We start from the raw sequence: 13,464 nt of genomic DNA on the forward strand, positions 1-13,464 counted from the left end.
CATGCAAAATTATGACTATGAACCTGTTAACAGTTTTATTGGCATATCATTCGCCTATCATACCATTCAATAGGTCAATACTACTAAGAAGAGTTATACAATCGTGACTACAATCAGTTTGGGTCATTTTCTTCATTTGATTAGCTCGACATCCCCCACCCCCCATCTCCCCTGCCATGTCCCCAAGAAACCATTAATCTAGTTACTGTCTCTACAGATTGACCTAGCCTGGATTTCACCTATGAAAAATGTGTCAAAAGGAAGAAAGTAAAAAAGAAGAAAAACCTCAATTCAAAAGAAAGCAGAAAATATTAAAAAGTAGAACAAATTTAAAAGAGGTCAAAAAGGAGATCAGATGATAAAGTGCTCATTGTAACCTAGCTGGATCTGCAATAATTCACTTTCACTCTGCACGATAGCAAGGCGGTCACATCACTGGTCCACGGTCAGACGGGGTGCACCTGAGGCTTCATCCATGTGTATTTCCCCCCTCGCTTTTTTTTTTTTAACTAAAACCACTTCAAAATGGGTCAAAGGGGAGATCAAATAATAAGTATTAGATTTTAATCTAACTACATCTGCCTTGACCAACTTTACAATGCTCTCTGTGAAGGTTAGCCACGCCCCTCGACTATGGCCAAAAGGGATTCACAAGAGGCTTTACCCAGGTGTGGACCCTGCATGTGGTTTGTGGGCTTCTACTGTCATCTGTAGCCTTCTGCAAACCAGGTGTTCACAATTTAAGCTCTGACACCATTCCCTCCTTTGGATTTGGATTTTATTATTTCTAATCCTTGGATCACACAGGCTGATGCGCTTCATAACTATGAGTTCAACCGTGAGGTCGTATGAAGCAAAAGCTCGTTCATTTTATTTTATTTGAGTTTTTTGCTCTTTGGTATTCGATTATATGACTCTGCCACCACTTGGCTGTTGGGGTGTTCTCCCGTGGTGGGCTTGCATGGTGCTGGGATGCTGGCAACTGTCTCACCAGTGTTTCAAATACCAGCAGGGTCACCCCTGATGAACACGTCTCAGCAGCGCTTCCATCCTAAGAACAAACTTGGAAGAGGAGTAGGCGGCCCACCCCTGAGGGATTCGCCGCTGTAAACATTATGAAGCGCCTCTGAATAGTGCCCCTATGAGGCTGGAGGGTGACCCCTCAAATCGGCACTCAAAAGAGCTGGGAAGAGCAAAACTCTGGGGACCTTCGCTTGCTGATGGGGCACGGCTCAAAATTTGAAGGAACCGCTGCAAACAGCTATTTCTAATCCAAACCTGGAATATATGCAAAAATTAAATGGAATGCATAAAAAGGTATACCTTAGGCACTCGTGAGCTGCAATGGGCCAGTAGGGGCTATTCTGTATTGGACAAAAACCCTCACGAGGGGACCAATGAACTCCCGATGAAAGGAGAAAATATTGAAGCTGTCAAGGTTTGCATTTTACTTGGCTCCATAATCAATTATCCCGGAAGCAGCAGTTAAGACATCAAGTGGCTGAACAAGAACTCTTGAACGTGTCAAAGAGAAAATATGTCACTTTGGGAACCAAGAGGCCTCAGCCCCAAACCATGGTATTTTCAGGCACCTCATCTGCCTGCGAAAGCTAGAAAATAGATACAGAAGGCTAAAGACGTATGATGTTGGCGAAGAATATTAAAAGTACTATGGACTTCCAGAAAAACAAATTCCGTCTTGAAGGAAGTCTAGCCAGGATGTCCCTGAGAAAGAAGATGGCGAGACTCCATCTCACCTACGTTGAACCTGGGCTCAAAGGCAGCAGTCCCTGGAAAGATACCCTGCTGGGAAAGCAGACGCTCAGGGGGAGAAAAGTAAAATCTTCACTGCAATGGACTGACACAGCTGCTGCGGCAATGGGCTCAATCATCATCATTGTGAGGACGGTTCTGGACCCACAGCCCTTCACACTGTTGCACAAAGTCTCTGAGTCGGCACTGACTCAAGGGCACCTAACAACAACAACAGCAGCAGCAGCAGCACTCGTGAAATCCACTAGTGACGGGTCTTTGAGTGAGTGGTTCCCACTAGTACAAACAATCCATCTATGATCATAAGTCTACGTATGATATTCTATGTAAAATAATTCAGTGCTACCAATCATTTTATCATTATTGGTAAGTTGCATAATGTTATGCAACCTCTGGGGAGCCCACGGGGAGTCCTGGTAATTGAGTGCTTACCTGCTAACAAAAAGGATGGCAGTTCGAGCTCAGCAGCTGCACTTTGGGAGAAAGAGGTGGTGTTTGCTCCGCGAGTCACCTCCAGCCCACACAGTGACTCTTTAGGACAGAGGAGAACTGCCCCATGGGGTTGCTAGACACTGGAATTAGCTCAAAGGCAGTGGTTTGTCTTGGTTTGGTATTTTGGTCAGGGGCACCTATGTACTGAGTTCTGCTGGGAAAAAATTTAGGAGTCAAATTGGTGGGTTGTAGGGCACACATGGAAGCCCCGGTGGGGTCGTGGTGAGGCGTTGGGTTGCTAATAGATTCGAAACCATGAGCCACTGCAGGGGAGAAGGGCCAGGCTCTATGCTCCTGTCAACAGTTCAACTCGGAAGCTCACAGGGGCAGTTCCACCCTGTTGCATAGAGTGGCTGTGAGTCAGAATCAACTCAATGACGAGGAGTTTGAGTTTGGGGTTTAGAGTGTACCGATGATGAACACCAGCAATTCCCCCAATGCTGTCCCAATATAAACCAGGAGGTATCAAAATTTCTATTGTCCCACGCCCTTGCTCACACTTGACATTGTCCGTTGTCTTTTTCCCTAGCCATTCTAGTAAGGGTGTACTGGTATTCTATTGAAGCTGAAACTTTTATTTCCCTGATAACAAATGAGGTTGAGCACCTTTTGGGGTCCTCGTTTGGCCATTTGGATAGTCTCTTTTGTTATATGCTTGTCCATGCGTTTTAAGTTGGGTTGTCTTTTTCTTCATAACTGGAAGTGTTCTTTATATATCTGGGTTACAAGTTTTTGTCAGTTGCTCACACATCAAATATTTTATCTCATACCATCACTCAATGCTTCACTCTCTGAGTCCTATCTTTCGATGAACTGAAAGTTCCTCATTTAAAAAATAAATGAAGAAAAGTTTCTGATTTTTTTTTAATTTTAACAATTTATTGGGGCTCATACAATTCTTTTCACAGTTCATGCATATACATACATCAATTGTATAAAGCACATCTGTACAGTCTTTGCCTAATCATTTTTTTTCTCTTTTCTTCTTTTACATTTTATTAGGGACTCATACAACTCTTATCACCATCCATACATATACATACATCAATTGTATAAAGCACATCCATACATTCCCTGCCCCAATCATTCTCAAGGCATTTGCTCTCCACTTAAGCCCCTTGCATCAGGTCCTCTTTTAAGTTTCTGATTTTAATGAAGTCCATGTTGTTGATCTTTTCATTTATGACTCATGTTCACATGAATTAAGAAATGTTTGCAGAGGCCAAGGGCACACAGATACCTACTTATTGCTTGACTTGTCACATACAGATTCACAAACAACCTGGAATTAATTTTCCTATATGGTGTAAGATGGGAAATCAATATTTGTTCTTTTGTTTGTTTGTTTTTTACATCATTTTATTAGAGGCTCATACAACTCTTACCACAATCCATACATACATCAATTGTGTAAAGCGCATCTGTACATTCATTGCCCTCATCATTCTCAGAACATTTGCTCTCCACTTAAGCCCCTGGCATCAGGTCCTCATTTTCCCCCTCCCTCCCAGTTCCCAGTTCCCCACTCCCTCTGAACCCTTGATAATTTATAAATTATTATTTTGTCATATCTTGTACTGTCTGATGTCTCCCTTCACCCAGGGAGGAGGTCACATGTAGATCCATGTAATCGGTTCCCCCTTTCCAATCCACCCTCCCTCTACCCTCCCAGTATCGCCACTCACACCCCTGGTCCTGAAGGTATCATCCGCCCTGATTCCCTGTGTTTCCAGTTCCTATCTGCACCAGTGTACATCCTCTGGTCTAGCTAGATTTGTAAGGTAGAATTGGGATCATGATAGTGGGGTGTGGGGGGAGCATTTAGGAACTAGGGGAAAGTTGTATGTTTCATCGTCCGCACCCTGACTAGCTTGTCTCCTGCCCGCAACCCTCCGTAAGGGGATGTCCAATTGCCTACAGATGGGCTTTGGGTCTCCACTCTGCACTCCCCGTATTCACAATGATATGATTTTTTGTTCTGATGATGCCTGATGCCTGATCCCTTCAATACCTCGCAATCGCACAGGCTGGTGTGCTTCTTCCTTGTGGGCTTTGTTGCTTCTGAGCTAGAGGCCGTTTGTTTACCTTCAAGCCTTTAAGACCCCAGATGCTATATCTTTTGATAGCCGGGCACCATCAGCTTTCTTTTTACTATGCAACCACTTTGTGTTCAATGATTTTGTCTGGAAGGTGAGCATCATGGAATGCCAGTTTAATAAAACAAAGTATTCTTGCATTGAGGGAGTGCTTGAGTGGAGGTCCAATGTCCATCTGCTACCTTAATACTAAACCTATAAATATGTGCACATAGGTCTATTTCCCCATCCTCATATATAAATATATTACATACATACGTGCCTGTATTTAGACCTCTATAAATGCCCTTTACCTCCTAGTTCTTTCCTCTATTTCCTTTGACTTTCCTCTTGTCCCACTATCATGTTCAGCCTTCATTTGGGTTTCAGTAATTCCTCAGGGTTACATTACCCTTGATCAATTCCTACGAGGCCTCCTACACCCTCCTCACCACCAATTTGGATCACTTGTTTTTCCCTTGTCCCTGGGTTTGTTAACACCACTACTTTTCCCCCAACCTCCCCCTCTCCCATGTCCCGCCGGAATTGTCAGTCCCGTTGTTTTCTCCTCGAGATTGTTCCTCCAACCTATCTCAATATTTTTTCTTAAGTGGATATATAATTGGCCTACGACTCATGCAACATATTCTACTGTTGGGTATAGTTTTCCCTGGCTATGTTAATCTAGACCAGCGGTTCTCAACCTGCGGGTCGCGACCCCTTTGGGGATCGAACAACCCTTTCACAGGGGTCGCCCGATTCATAACAGTAGCAAAATTACAGTTATGAAGTAGCAACAAAAATAATTTTATGGTTGGGGGTCACCACAACATGAGTAACTGTATTAAAGGGTCATGGCATTAGGATGGTCTATAGTATTGTTTAAGTCTTATATTTCTTTTTTATCTTATATATAGTTGCTCTATCTATTTTTGAGCATGGGTATTGAAATCTACAGCTACTCTTGTTGAGACATCTTGTATTTTGGTGTTCCGTTGTTCGGCACATGTATGTTTAAAATTGATAGAGCTTCTTGACCTGTATCCATATAAATGTCCTTCGTTCAACATGCAGTCAGACAGCTGACAATTCTGCCTTAGCCTAGCTTGTGACGGGCCCCAAGGCTAGCCAGAAGTGAGAACGTGGAGTCTTTTTAAGTCTTCCCTGAACATGCACACACCCCTGGTCATACCCACTGTCCCAACACACAGCCCAGAGCCTTCTGAAGGCCCATGGATCTGCTGGAGTTTCCAAAGCCCCTGTGGTTATCCAGCTTTTTGCCTTAAACTTTTTGTTGGTTTGTTAGCCTGTTGTTTGCCCTGAAGGTCTCTGGTTGGCACACGTAGTTCGTACTCAACTACAAACCTAAAGGTTGGCTGGTTCTTCAAGCCCACTCTGCCCTACCACAGAAGCTAAATCTGGCAATATGCTTCCATGAATAGCACAGTCCAGAAAACCCTATGGGCCTTGGTTGTAGTCTGCAACACACGCAGTCGCCATGAGTCAGACAGGCTCCGTGCCAACAGTAGCGGGATCACTTGTCTCAGCTGCTCCCGTCGTGCAGTTCAGAAGTTAAGCAATGACCTTTTACTGCTTTTTAACAATTTCTCCCAGAGAAAGAGGTAGCTTGCCAATAGGGTCCTCGGAGAATCATCAAAACCAAACCCCCAAATCCAGCTCATGGCCATGGAGTCGGCGCTAACTGCTGGCTGACTGTGGACAGAGTGGAACTGCCTCTGTGGGGTTCCCAGATGATAAACATGTGACGGGAGTAGAAAGCTTCAACTCTCTCCAAAGGAGTGGCTGGCGGTTTGGAACAATGCCACCACCAGGCAGATGTGAAAATGACACCCTCTAGGAATGAGGTCCCCAAGGAGCTTCAACCCTGTCCCACCCTTTCCGGAGGTCATTAGGCTGCTGTTTGCCACTGAGGCTCCTGCAGAGATGGAGAGACAAGGATGGGAACCAGGCGAGTTAAAAATGCTATAAAAACCATAGTTCTGATATCCAACAGTTTTTTTATTGAATAAAAACTCCCCTGTGGCTGCAAGCCTTGGGTGAATTTCCAGAATTCAAGATTTTGACTATTTTTTGTGCCAATTTCATCATTGTTTTTATGAAGGAGAGAATTTTTGGAGTCCTTACTCCATCATTTCTTGACATCCCTTCTAGACTAAACCTTTTAAAGACACAGCCTCATTTAATCCCCACCACAAGTTTATGAGTCAGGCGGCGTTGTTTTTATCACTGTCTCCATTTTACAGGTCAGGAATCTTAGGCTCAGGGAGGTGACAGGACCAAGGGCACGCCGCCAGTCAGTGGTGGAATCAGGACTCAAATGGAGCTTAGTTTTTAACTGTTGTACTCACTGAGAAAGAAGCACTGGTTTGGGAAGTCTGAACTCAAATCCCAACTTTGCTGCTGTCTCATGTAATACTAGGCATCTTAGGCTGGGTTTTCCAGAGAAGCAAAATCAGTGGAATATATATATATATATATATATACTATATATTTTTTCTCTATATATATATATCTCAAGGCTCACACAGTTGTAGAGACAGGAAGCTTCCAAACTACATGGGGCTGCAGGCTTCTCCTGACTCACGCAGCTGCATGGGTTGATGAACACAAGACCAGGAGGTGAGATGACAGGCTGCCAAGGACGCCCGGGATCGGTGTGCAATTCATCAGGACACTGGCTCAAATCCAAAGAACCGGAGTTCGCATGACAAACCAGATACAGCACCCAGACCCAGCAAAAGGCAAAAATCGCCCTATTATCTGCACAGTTGGGAGTCAGGCCATACTCCAGAGGAAACTTCCTTCCGATTGGTTGGCTGGTCGTGAAAGCTCTCAGTTAATTACATTACATTCAGACTCACCAGGGAGGACTGCTACATCTCACCTGCCAAAACACTGAGTCCTGGCCCAGTCAATACCTTAACTACCATGCTTGGCAAACACCTTCCTCTTTCTATGCCTCAGTTTCCCCCTATACAAAATGAGGTAGTTGGTAAGTATCAAGGGGCCTCTTATTCTCTCACGAGATTCTGGGTGTCTACACCCATTGCTCTTGTTGGGTGGGCAGGAGTGGGTATTCCAAATCGCTTTGACCCAGTCCAGTTACCTGGGGACTTCAGGTGACTGCAGAGGAAGCCGCTGTCGCTTCAGGTTGTCCCCAGCCATAAGTTCCCTTGTCTGTCGCAGCACAAAGCCCAGACCACTGATTCCTCACTTGAGTCTTCGTCTGGCCAAGGAGAATCCCACTGGAAAGGGGGACGTTCTTGCTTATCTTCCTCCAGCCTCACTCTTCCCCCCACCTCAACCCCCGTCCCCATCGAGATCCTTGGAACTTGATTTGGTGTTAGGCCACAGGATAAAGAGAGCTTTCTCAACGACTTTTATCTTCCAAATTCTTTCCGTGCTCTTCGGACCTCAGGTGGTGCTGTGGGCAGACATTGTACCCCCAACTTCAAGGTTGGTGGTCCAAACACTCGCCATTCGCTCCTGTAACGATGTGTCGTCTTGGAAACCCTATCTAGGTCTCTATGAGTTGGCAGTGTCTTGATAGCAGTGAGTTTGGGTTGGGGACTTCTTTGACCTCCCAAGGCCCCCTGGGAGAAACGGAGAGCTCCCTATTCTGCAACCAGTGACAGTCTTGGAAACCTAAGGGGCTGTTCGACCCTGTCCTATAGGGTCGCCAGTAGTCCTAATCGACTCGATGGCAGTGAGTTTACTTTGGCCTTTGGACAAGGCTCTGATCATTTTCTTTCCCAGTTACCCCTCTGACCTTGTCTCCGACTCCTCTCCCCCTTTCCTGGGATCCAGCAAACATGGCAGGCACAGCCCCGCCCCGGAGCCTTGCTGCCCCATCTGCCTAGAACATGCCCCCTGGCTGGTTCCCTCAGTGCGTCAGCTCTTGACTCATGTGCCCCTTGTCAGGAAGCCTCTGGCTTCCCTAGTTCAAATGTGCTCTTCCCACTCTTGCCCTCCCCCCATGATATGGTGGTCAAGAGTCCAGCGGCTAACTGTAAGATCAGGGGTTCCAACCCACCGACCGCACAGTGGGAGAAAGATGTGGCCGTGTGCGTCTGTAAAGACGATGCCTTTAGAAAGCCTGTGGGCCGTTCTACTGTGGCCCGTTGGGTCACTGTGAACTGAGATTGAGGTTGGGGTGGGGTTTTTTATTGTTTGTTTGTTGGTTGTGGAATGGACGACTTAATTGCCTTCCCCCTCCCCACCCCACCTTTAGCCCAGGTTAAGGGGCATTCCCCACTCTTTTGAAATCAAGCCTTCTTGACTAGCATGGCCCTTGGTGACATGTAGACTGTGGAAGTCCCTGAAAGACAAGGGCTCATGCTTCAGTTCCACCGCAGGCCTGGTGATGGAGCTGCGGGCAGTGTGGGCCTTGACCCCCAGGAGGGCAGCTTGCTTGGCAAAGCAGCTGGCATAGGGATGCTCTAAGAGGGCAGCTATGTGCCAGATGGGCTGGGCCAGGGAGGAGGCACAGGGAAACACTGATTCAGACAGACCTGGCTTCGGCCCCGTCCTTCCCAACCTCGCCAACTCAGAGATTGACCCAACAATTGGGAAACGTGTTCTCATTTTCCACTGTCACATCCAGCCGGGCCGGCCCTTGCCACCGGGCCATGTGAGCAAGGTGGAAACTATGGCGGTCCTTGGCAGGCCAAGGCTCACGTGTCAAGAGACTAGACCCTGGCCCTGCCGCATCCCTGGCAACTGGTCGCCCGGACCCTCCATGCCCACGTCACCTGCTGCCATGCCATCCCTGGACTTGCTGAGGGCTGGCTGCCTTGGCAGCTGGGGAGTGCACCATGCAGTAAAGGAAGTCCGAAGAAACAGCACCCAGGAAGTTGGCCAACCCAACCAGGCTGCAGAGATGGGCTAGCTGCTGCAGCTCAGCAAAGGGAGATCACCCTCAGGTCACATCGGAAGACAGTGAAATCACATGGGCTTGAGGAACCACGGAGGCCTGGCCCAGGTGGCAGTTACTCTCAGAGTAGCCGGGGTGAGTCTCAGCCCCGTGGTGAGGGGGCCCAAGTGAGCGCAGCACACAAACAGCAGGTGCCTGTGGCTTTTTCTGCAGCCTTCAATAAAGAAAAGGAATAGTGATTCATTATATGCGAATGTCCCTTCTAAGCTTTCTGTCTGCATGGCCTCATTTCATCTTCACAACCACTCAGGTGCTTAATCAAAACTCCAATGCCCTGCCCTCAGACAATTCTGAGTCTTAGGGACCCTGGAGGACAGGGTAAAACTGCCTCTGAGTTTCCAAGACTCCATCTTTACGGGAATAGAAAATCTCATCTTTCTCCCCTGGAGCGCCTGGTGGTTTCAAACGGCTGACCTTGTGGTCGGCAGACCAAAGCATAATCCATTAAGTCGCCAGGGCTCCTGTAAGACAATCGATAAGTCCATTTTACACACGAGGACACAGAAAAATCATGGAGATTATCCAAGACCAGGTGGTTAGAAAAAGCACCAGGAGGCATGGCTCCAGGGCCTGACCTCCTCACCAAGGCACTGCATTTCCCAGGAGAAGCCTGGAATCTCGGCACTGAGATGGGTAAGGAAAAAACATGGAAAATAAAACTAAACAAAAATGGTGCAAGTCCATGGAAAACCACAGTCGAGCAGCACACTCGTCTGGGCGGTCTGTCGCCAGCCCTGCTCTTTGTTTTAAGGCTATTTTGCCCAGCTGTGTCAAGCTGGGTTGCTAACCGCAAGGTAGGGGGTTCAAGCCCGCCAGCCCCTCTGCAGGAGAAAACGGAGGCTGCGCACTCCCGTAATGATGGACAGTCTCAGAACACCTACACGGGGGCACTGTGAGTCCTGACTCTGCTCAGTCAGTGGCCAAACAGCAATTCACTGTTATCAACTCCATGCTGACTGCCAACAGCCCTGAAAGACAGAGGAGAACGTCTCCTCTGAACGTCTCCGCCGTTCCCAAAGCTGCGAATCTTGACGGGAGGACGCAGCCTCTTCTGTCTCCCGTGGCTCCATGGCAGTTAAAAAAAAATTCCCAAACTCACTGCCATCAAGTCCATTCCAACTCACGGGGCCACGAGGACAGAGCAGAACCGCCCCGTGGGTCTCTGAGACTGTGACTCTTTACAAGACCAGAACGCCTCCTCTGAGCCTCGAGTGGGTTTCCCCCGCTAACCTGGGGCTCAGCAGGACAGAGCAAAGCCTGCTGCCCCACCAGCGCCCCTGACCGTGGGGTGTAAACTGCAGCGAATTGGTCAAGATGGAAACTGTCTTGTCACGTGGAACGGACTTCTCCCCACTGGGTGGGAAAACCAGATTATGATTCAAAACCTGTATCCTATGTAAATTTGTGCTTTTGGGGATGTTTCCTTGAAAGCAGGTATAATATCTGTCTGCTGCGCTCAGTGCCCAGTACAGGAAACCCTTGGAAGTGTGTTCATTTTGATATCTATAGGAGAGTCATGCTCTTCAGAGCTTTTTACTGAAAATGGTCTTTAAACAAAGACTTTGAAAGTCAAGGCCTGTGCATAGTCTCTCCCTCTGCTGCCTTCACCCCCTCCAGTGCTCAGGACTCAGCCTTGGGCTGTGTATTTTCTGAATAATAGAATAATACAGGGCACCGAATGTATAAGGGTGCTTTACTCAATTGCTGTATGTATGGATTGTGATAAGGGCTGTATGAGCCCCAATAAAATGATTTATAAGAAGAAGAAAAAAGAAGAATACTCACACAAAGGAGCTGCTAACTGCAAGGTCAGCGGTTCAAACCCACAAGCCATTCCATAGGAGAAAGAAGAGGCTGTCTGCTCCTATAAAGAACCTACCACCTTGGAGACCCTGTAGAAAGCTGTTATGAGTCAGAATCAACTCAATGGCAGTGGTTTATTAATTTTTCTTGGGGAGGGGGTTTACTCACACCAGGTGCCAATTATCACCATTGATCTTACAAATAATGAAGTTCAGGGGGAGAGAGATAATACGACTTGCCCAACATTGCACAGCCAGAGAGCATGCAAACTAACGTGGACTCTTTCTTCTTCGGGTGGTGACCTGTGTGTCTCTGTTTTGGTATTGGTGTGTATCTGTGTGTCCTGCCTCCCAGGCCAGATTGTGGATTCAGCTCCTGGTGGAAGTCAAAGAGTACATGATAAATGGTTTTTTGTTAGAAGCGGGAAGCAGGTGCTGTTGTGGTTGGTGAGTTGTTTGCTCTCAAAGGAGAGAGACTGCAGCTAGGGTGCAGAGGGGGCTCTTTGACCCCCTAAGTCCTGAAGGACAGTCTAGGCCTAGCTGGCAGCCTTCTTCTGCCCCTTTCTGCATCTCCCTCCTGCGAAGCGTGTCCAGGATCCTACTGTTTTTAAGTGATGGAGCCAGGACTGGAACCCAGAAGGTCTTGTTCAAGGCTTTAGATTACTGTAGTCTTCAAGATCTGGATGTTAATCCAAGTTTCATTCTTGTGTGACCCTGGACAAGTTCCTTAACCTCTCTGAGCAACTCCAGCTCACAGAAGAGCCACTGGGAAGATTGAGCAGAAAGGGTGAGCCAGTGCTAGACGCAAGCTACAGCCCTCAGTAAGCAAACAGGACCTCCTTTCTAAGGTCTCCTTGTATCAAACAAGGAGCCTTTGTATCAAACATTGTATCGAACCATGAGCCCTTGCCATGTGCTGGGGTGGCACTTTTCACATCGTCCCCGGGGACCTCCCTGACAACCCTTGGGGATGATGCACATAGACGATGGTGGTCCTATTTAACAAGGACTAATCATTTGTGTGCCCAAAGTGAGTGCGTGAGGTGTAACTGCCTAACTCCAAGACCTCAGCGCTTCTCCATTCAAGACCTTCATTAGCTCATTCGTTCATTGTCCAAGTGTTTAGCGGGCTCCTAATGTGGATGCCAGGGTGCTGTTGTAGGTGCTAGACATGCAGGAGTGAGCCAACTAAACAAAAATCCCCCTTCCCCCAGCCCCCAGCTGGACTGACCTTCTGGGAAGAGGAACATGGGCCTCTCAAAGTGAGGCTGGTCGCCCATCCACCTGCCAGGTCAATGTGGGACAAGTGTCACATGGGGGCCTGAAGGTTAGGGGAAAGGAAGGGGACCCAGATCAAGTGGATAGATGCAAAGGTGGCTGCTGAAGGGGTGGGAATGCAGGAAGTTGAGTGGCCTGACTCTCTGTGTCCCTGAGCTGTGACTTCTCTCAGGACTCAGCAATGCTCAGAGGGAAAGCAGGTGTTTCCAGGTGGTAAGACGCTGCTGCAGTGAGGACAGAGCCTGTAGGGGGGCTCCCGGTCTAGGGCTCCCCTTGCACCTCCGGAAGGACTGCATCTGGGCGAAGAAGAAACCCACCTCGTGCTGCATGGCTGCTTTCTGCCAGCTCTGGGGTGGGCACGGGCGCCCTCGTGTGGGTTCCCTTGGTTCTGCACGGCCCTTCCTCGTGTCCCTGGGGATGGAGGGGCTTCCCAGTGCAAATCCTCAGCCTGGAAGACGTTCCTGCTTTCCAGCCTTTCCTGGCTCCAGCTGAGACCAGAAAAGCACAGCTTAGTCCTGCTCTCTCGAATCTGTCTTGCACAGACCGCATGATCCCAACGTGGGGATGAAGCGTGCAGGGTCTCAAGGCAAGCTACCTGGGATCCGACCCTGGTTTAACCAGAACTGGGGAGCAATTGGTACCGCCTTTCTCGGCCTCCCCCTGCTCTTTTTTTTAACAAAGGTCATAAGGGCTTAGAGAGATGCTGTGGGAAATAAATAAGGCACTACAGGCTGACCCATTTGCCAGTATAACGCCGTCGCCGTCACCACACACACACACACACACACACACACACACACACACCCCGCTTCTTCGCTCTCCCTTTTTTTTCCTTTTCGGGGCACGAAGCCTGAAAACTACATTTCCCAAAATGCATTGCTAGCGGGGTTCCTGTTGGATTTAACCAATGAAAAGGCGGAACGAAATTGACGGACCGGCTTTGGCCGGGATGTAACTGTAATCCTTGCTGGCGCCCAGGTGCAACTTCTGGACTCATCGCTGGTAGAAATTCCTCCGAATCTTTTCATTTCAACCCATCCAGGGGTCTGTGCACACGTCATGCGTCACGGTAAATTCCTCTCTGTGGACA

This window comes from Tenrec ecaudatus, chromosome 12, assembly GCF_050624435.1.
Source record: "Tenrec ecaudatus isolate mTenEca1 chromosome 12, mTenEca1.hap1, whole genome shotgun sequence".
Lineage (NCBI taxonomy): Eukaryota > Metazoa > Chordata > Mammalia > Afrosoricida > Tenrecidae > Tenrec > Tenrec ecaudatus.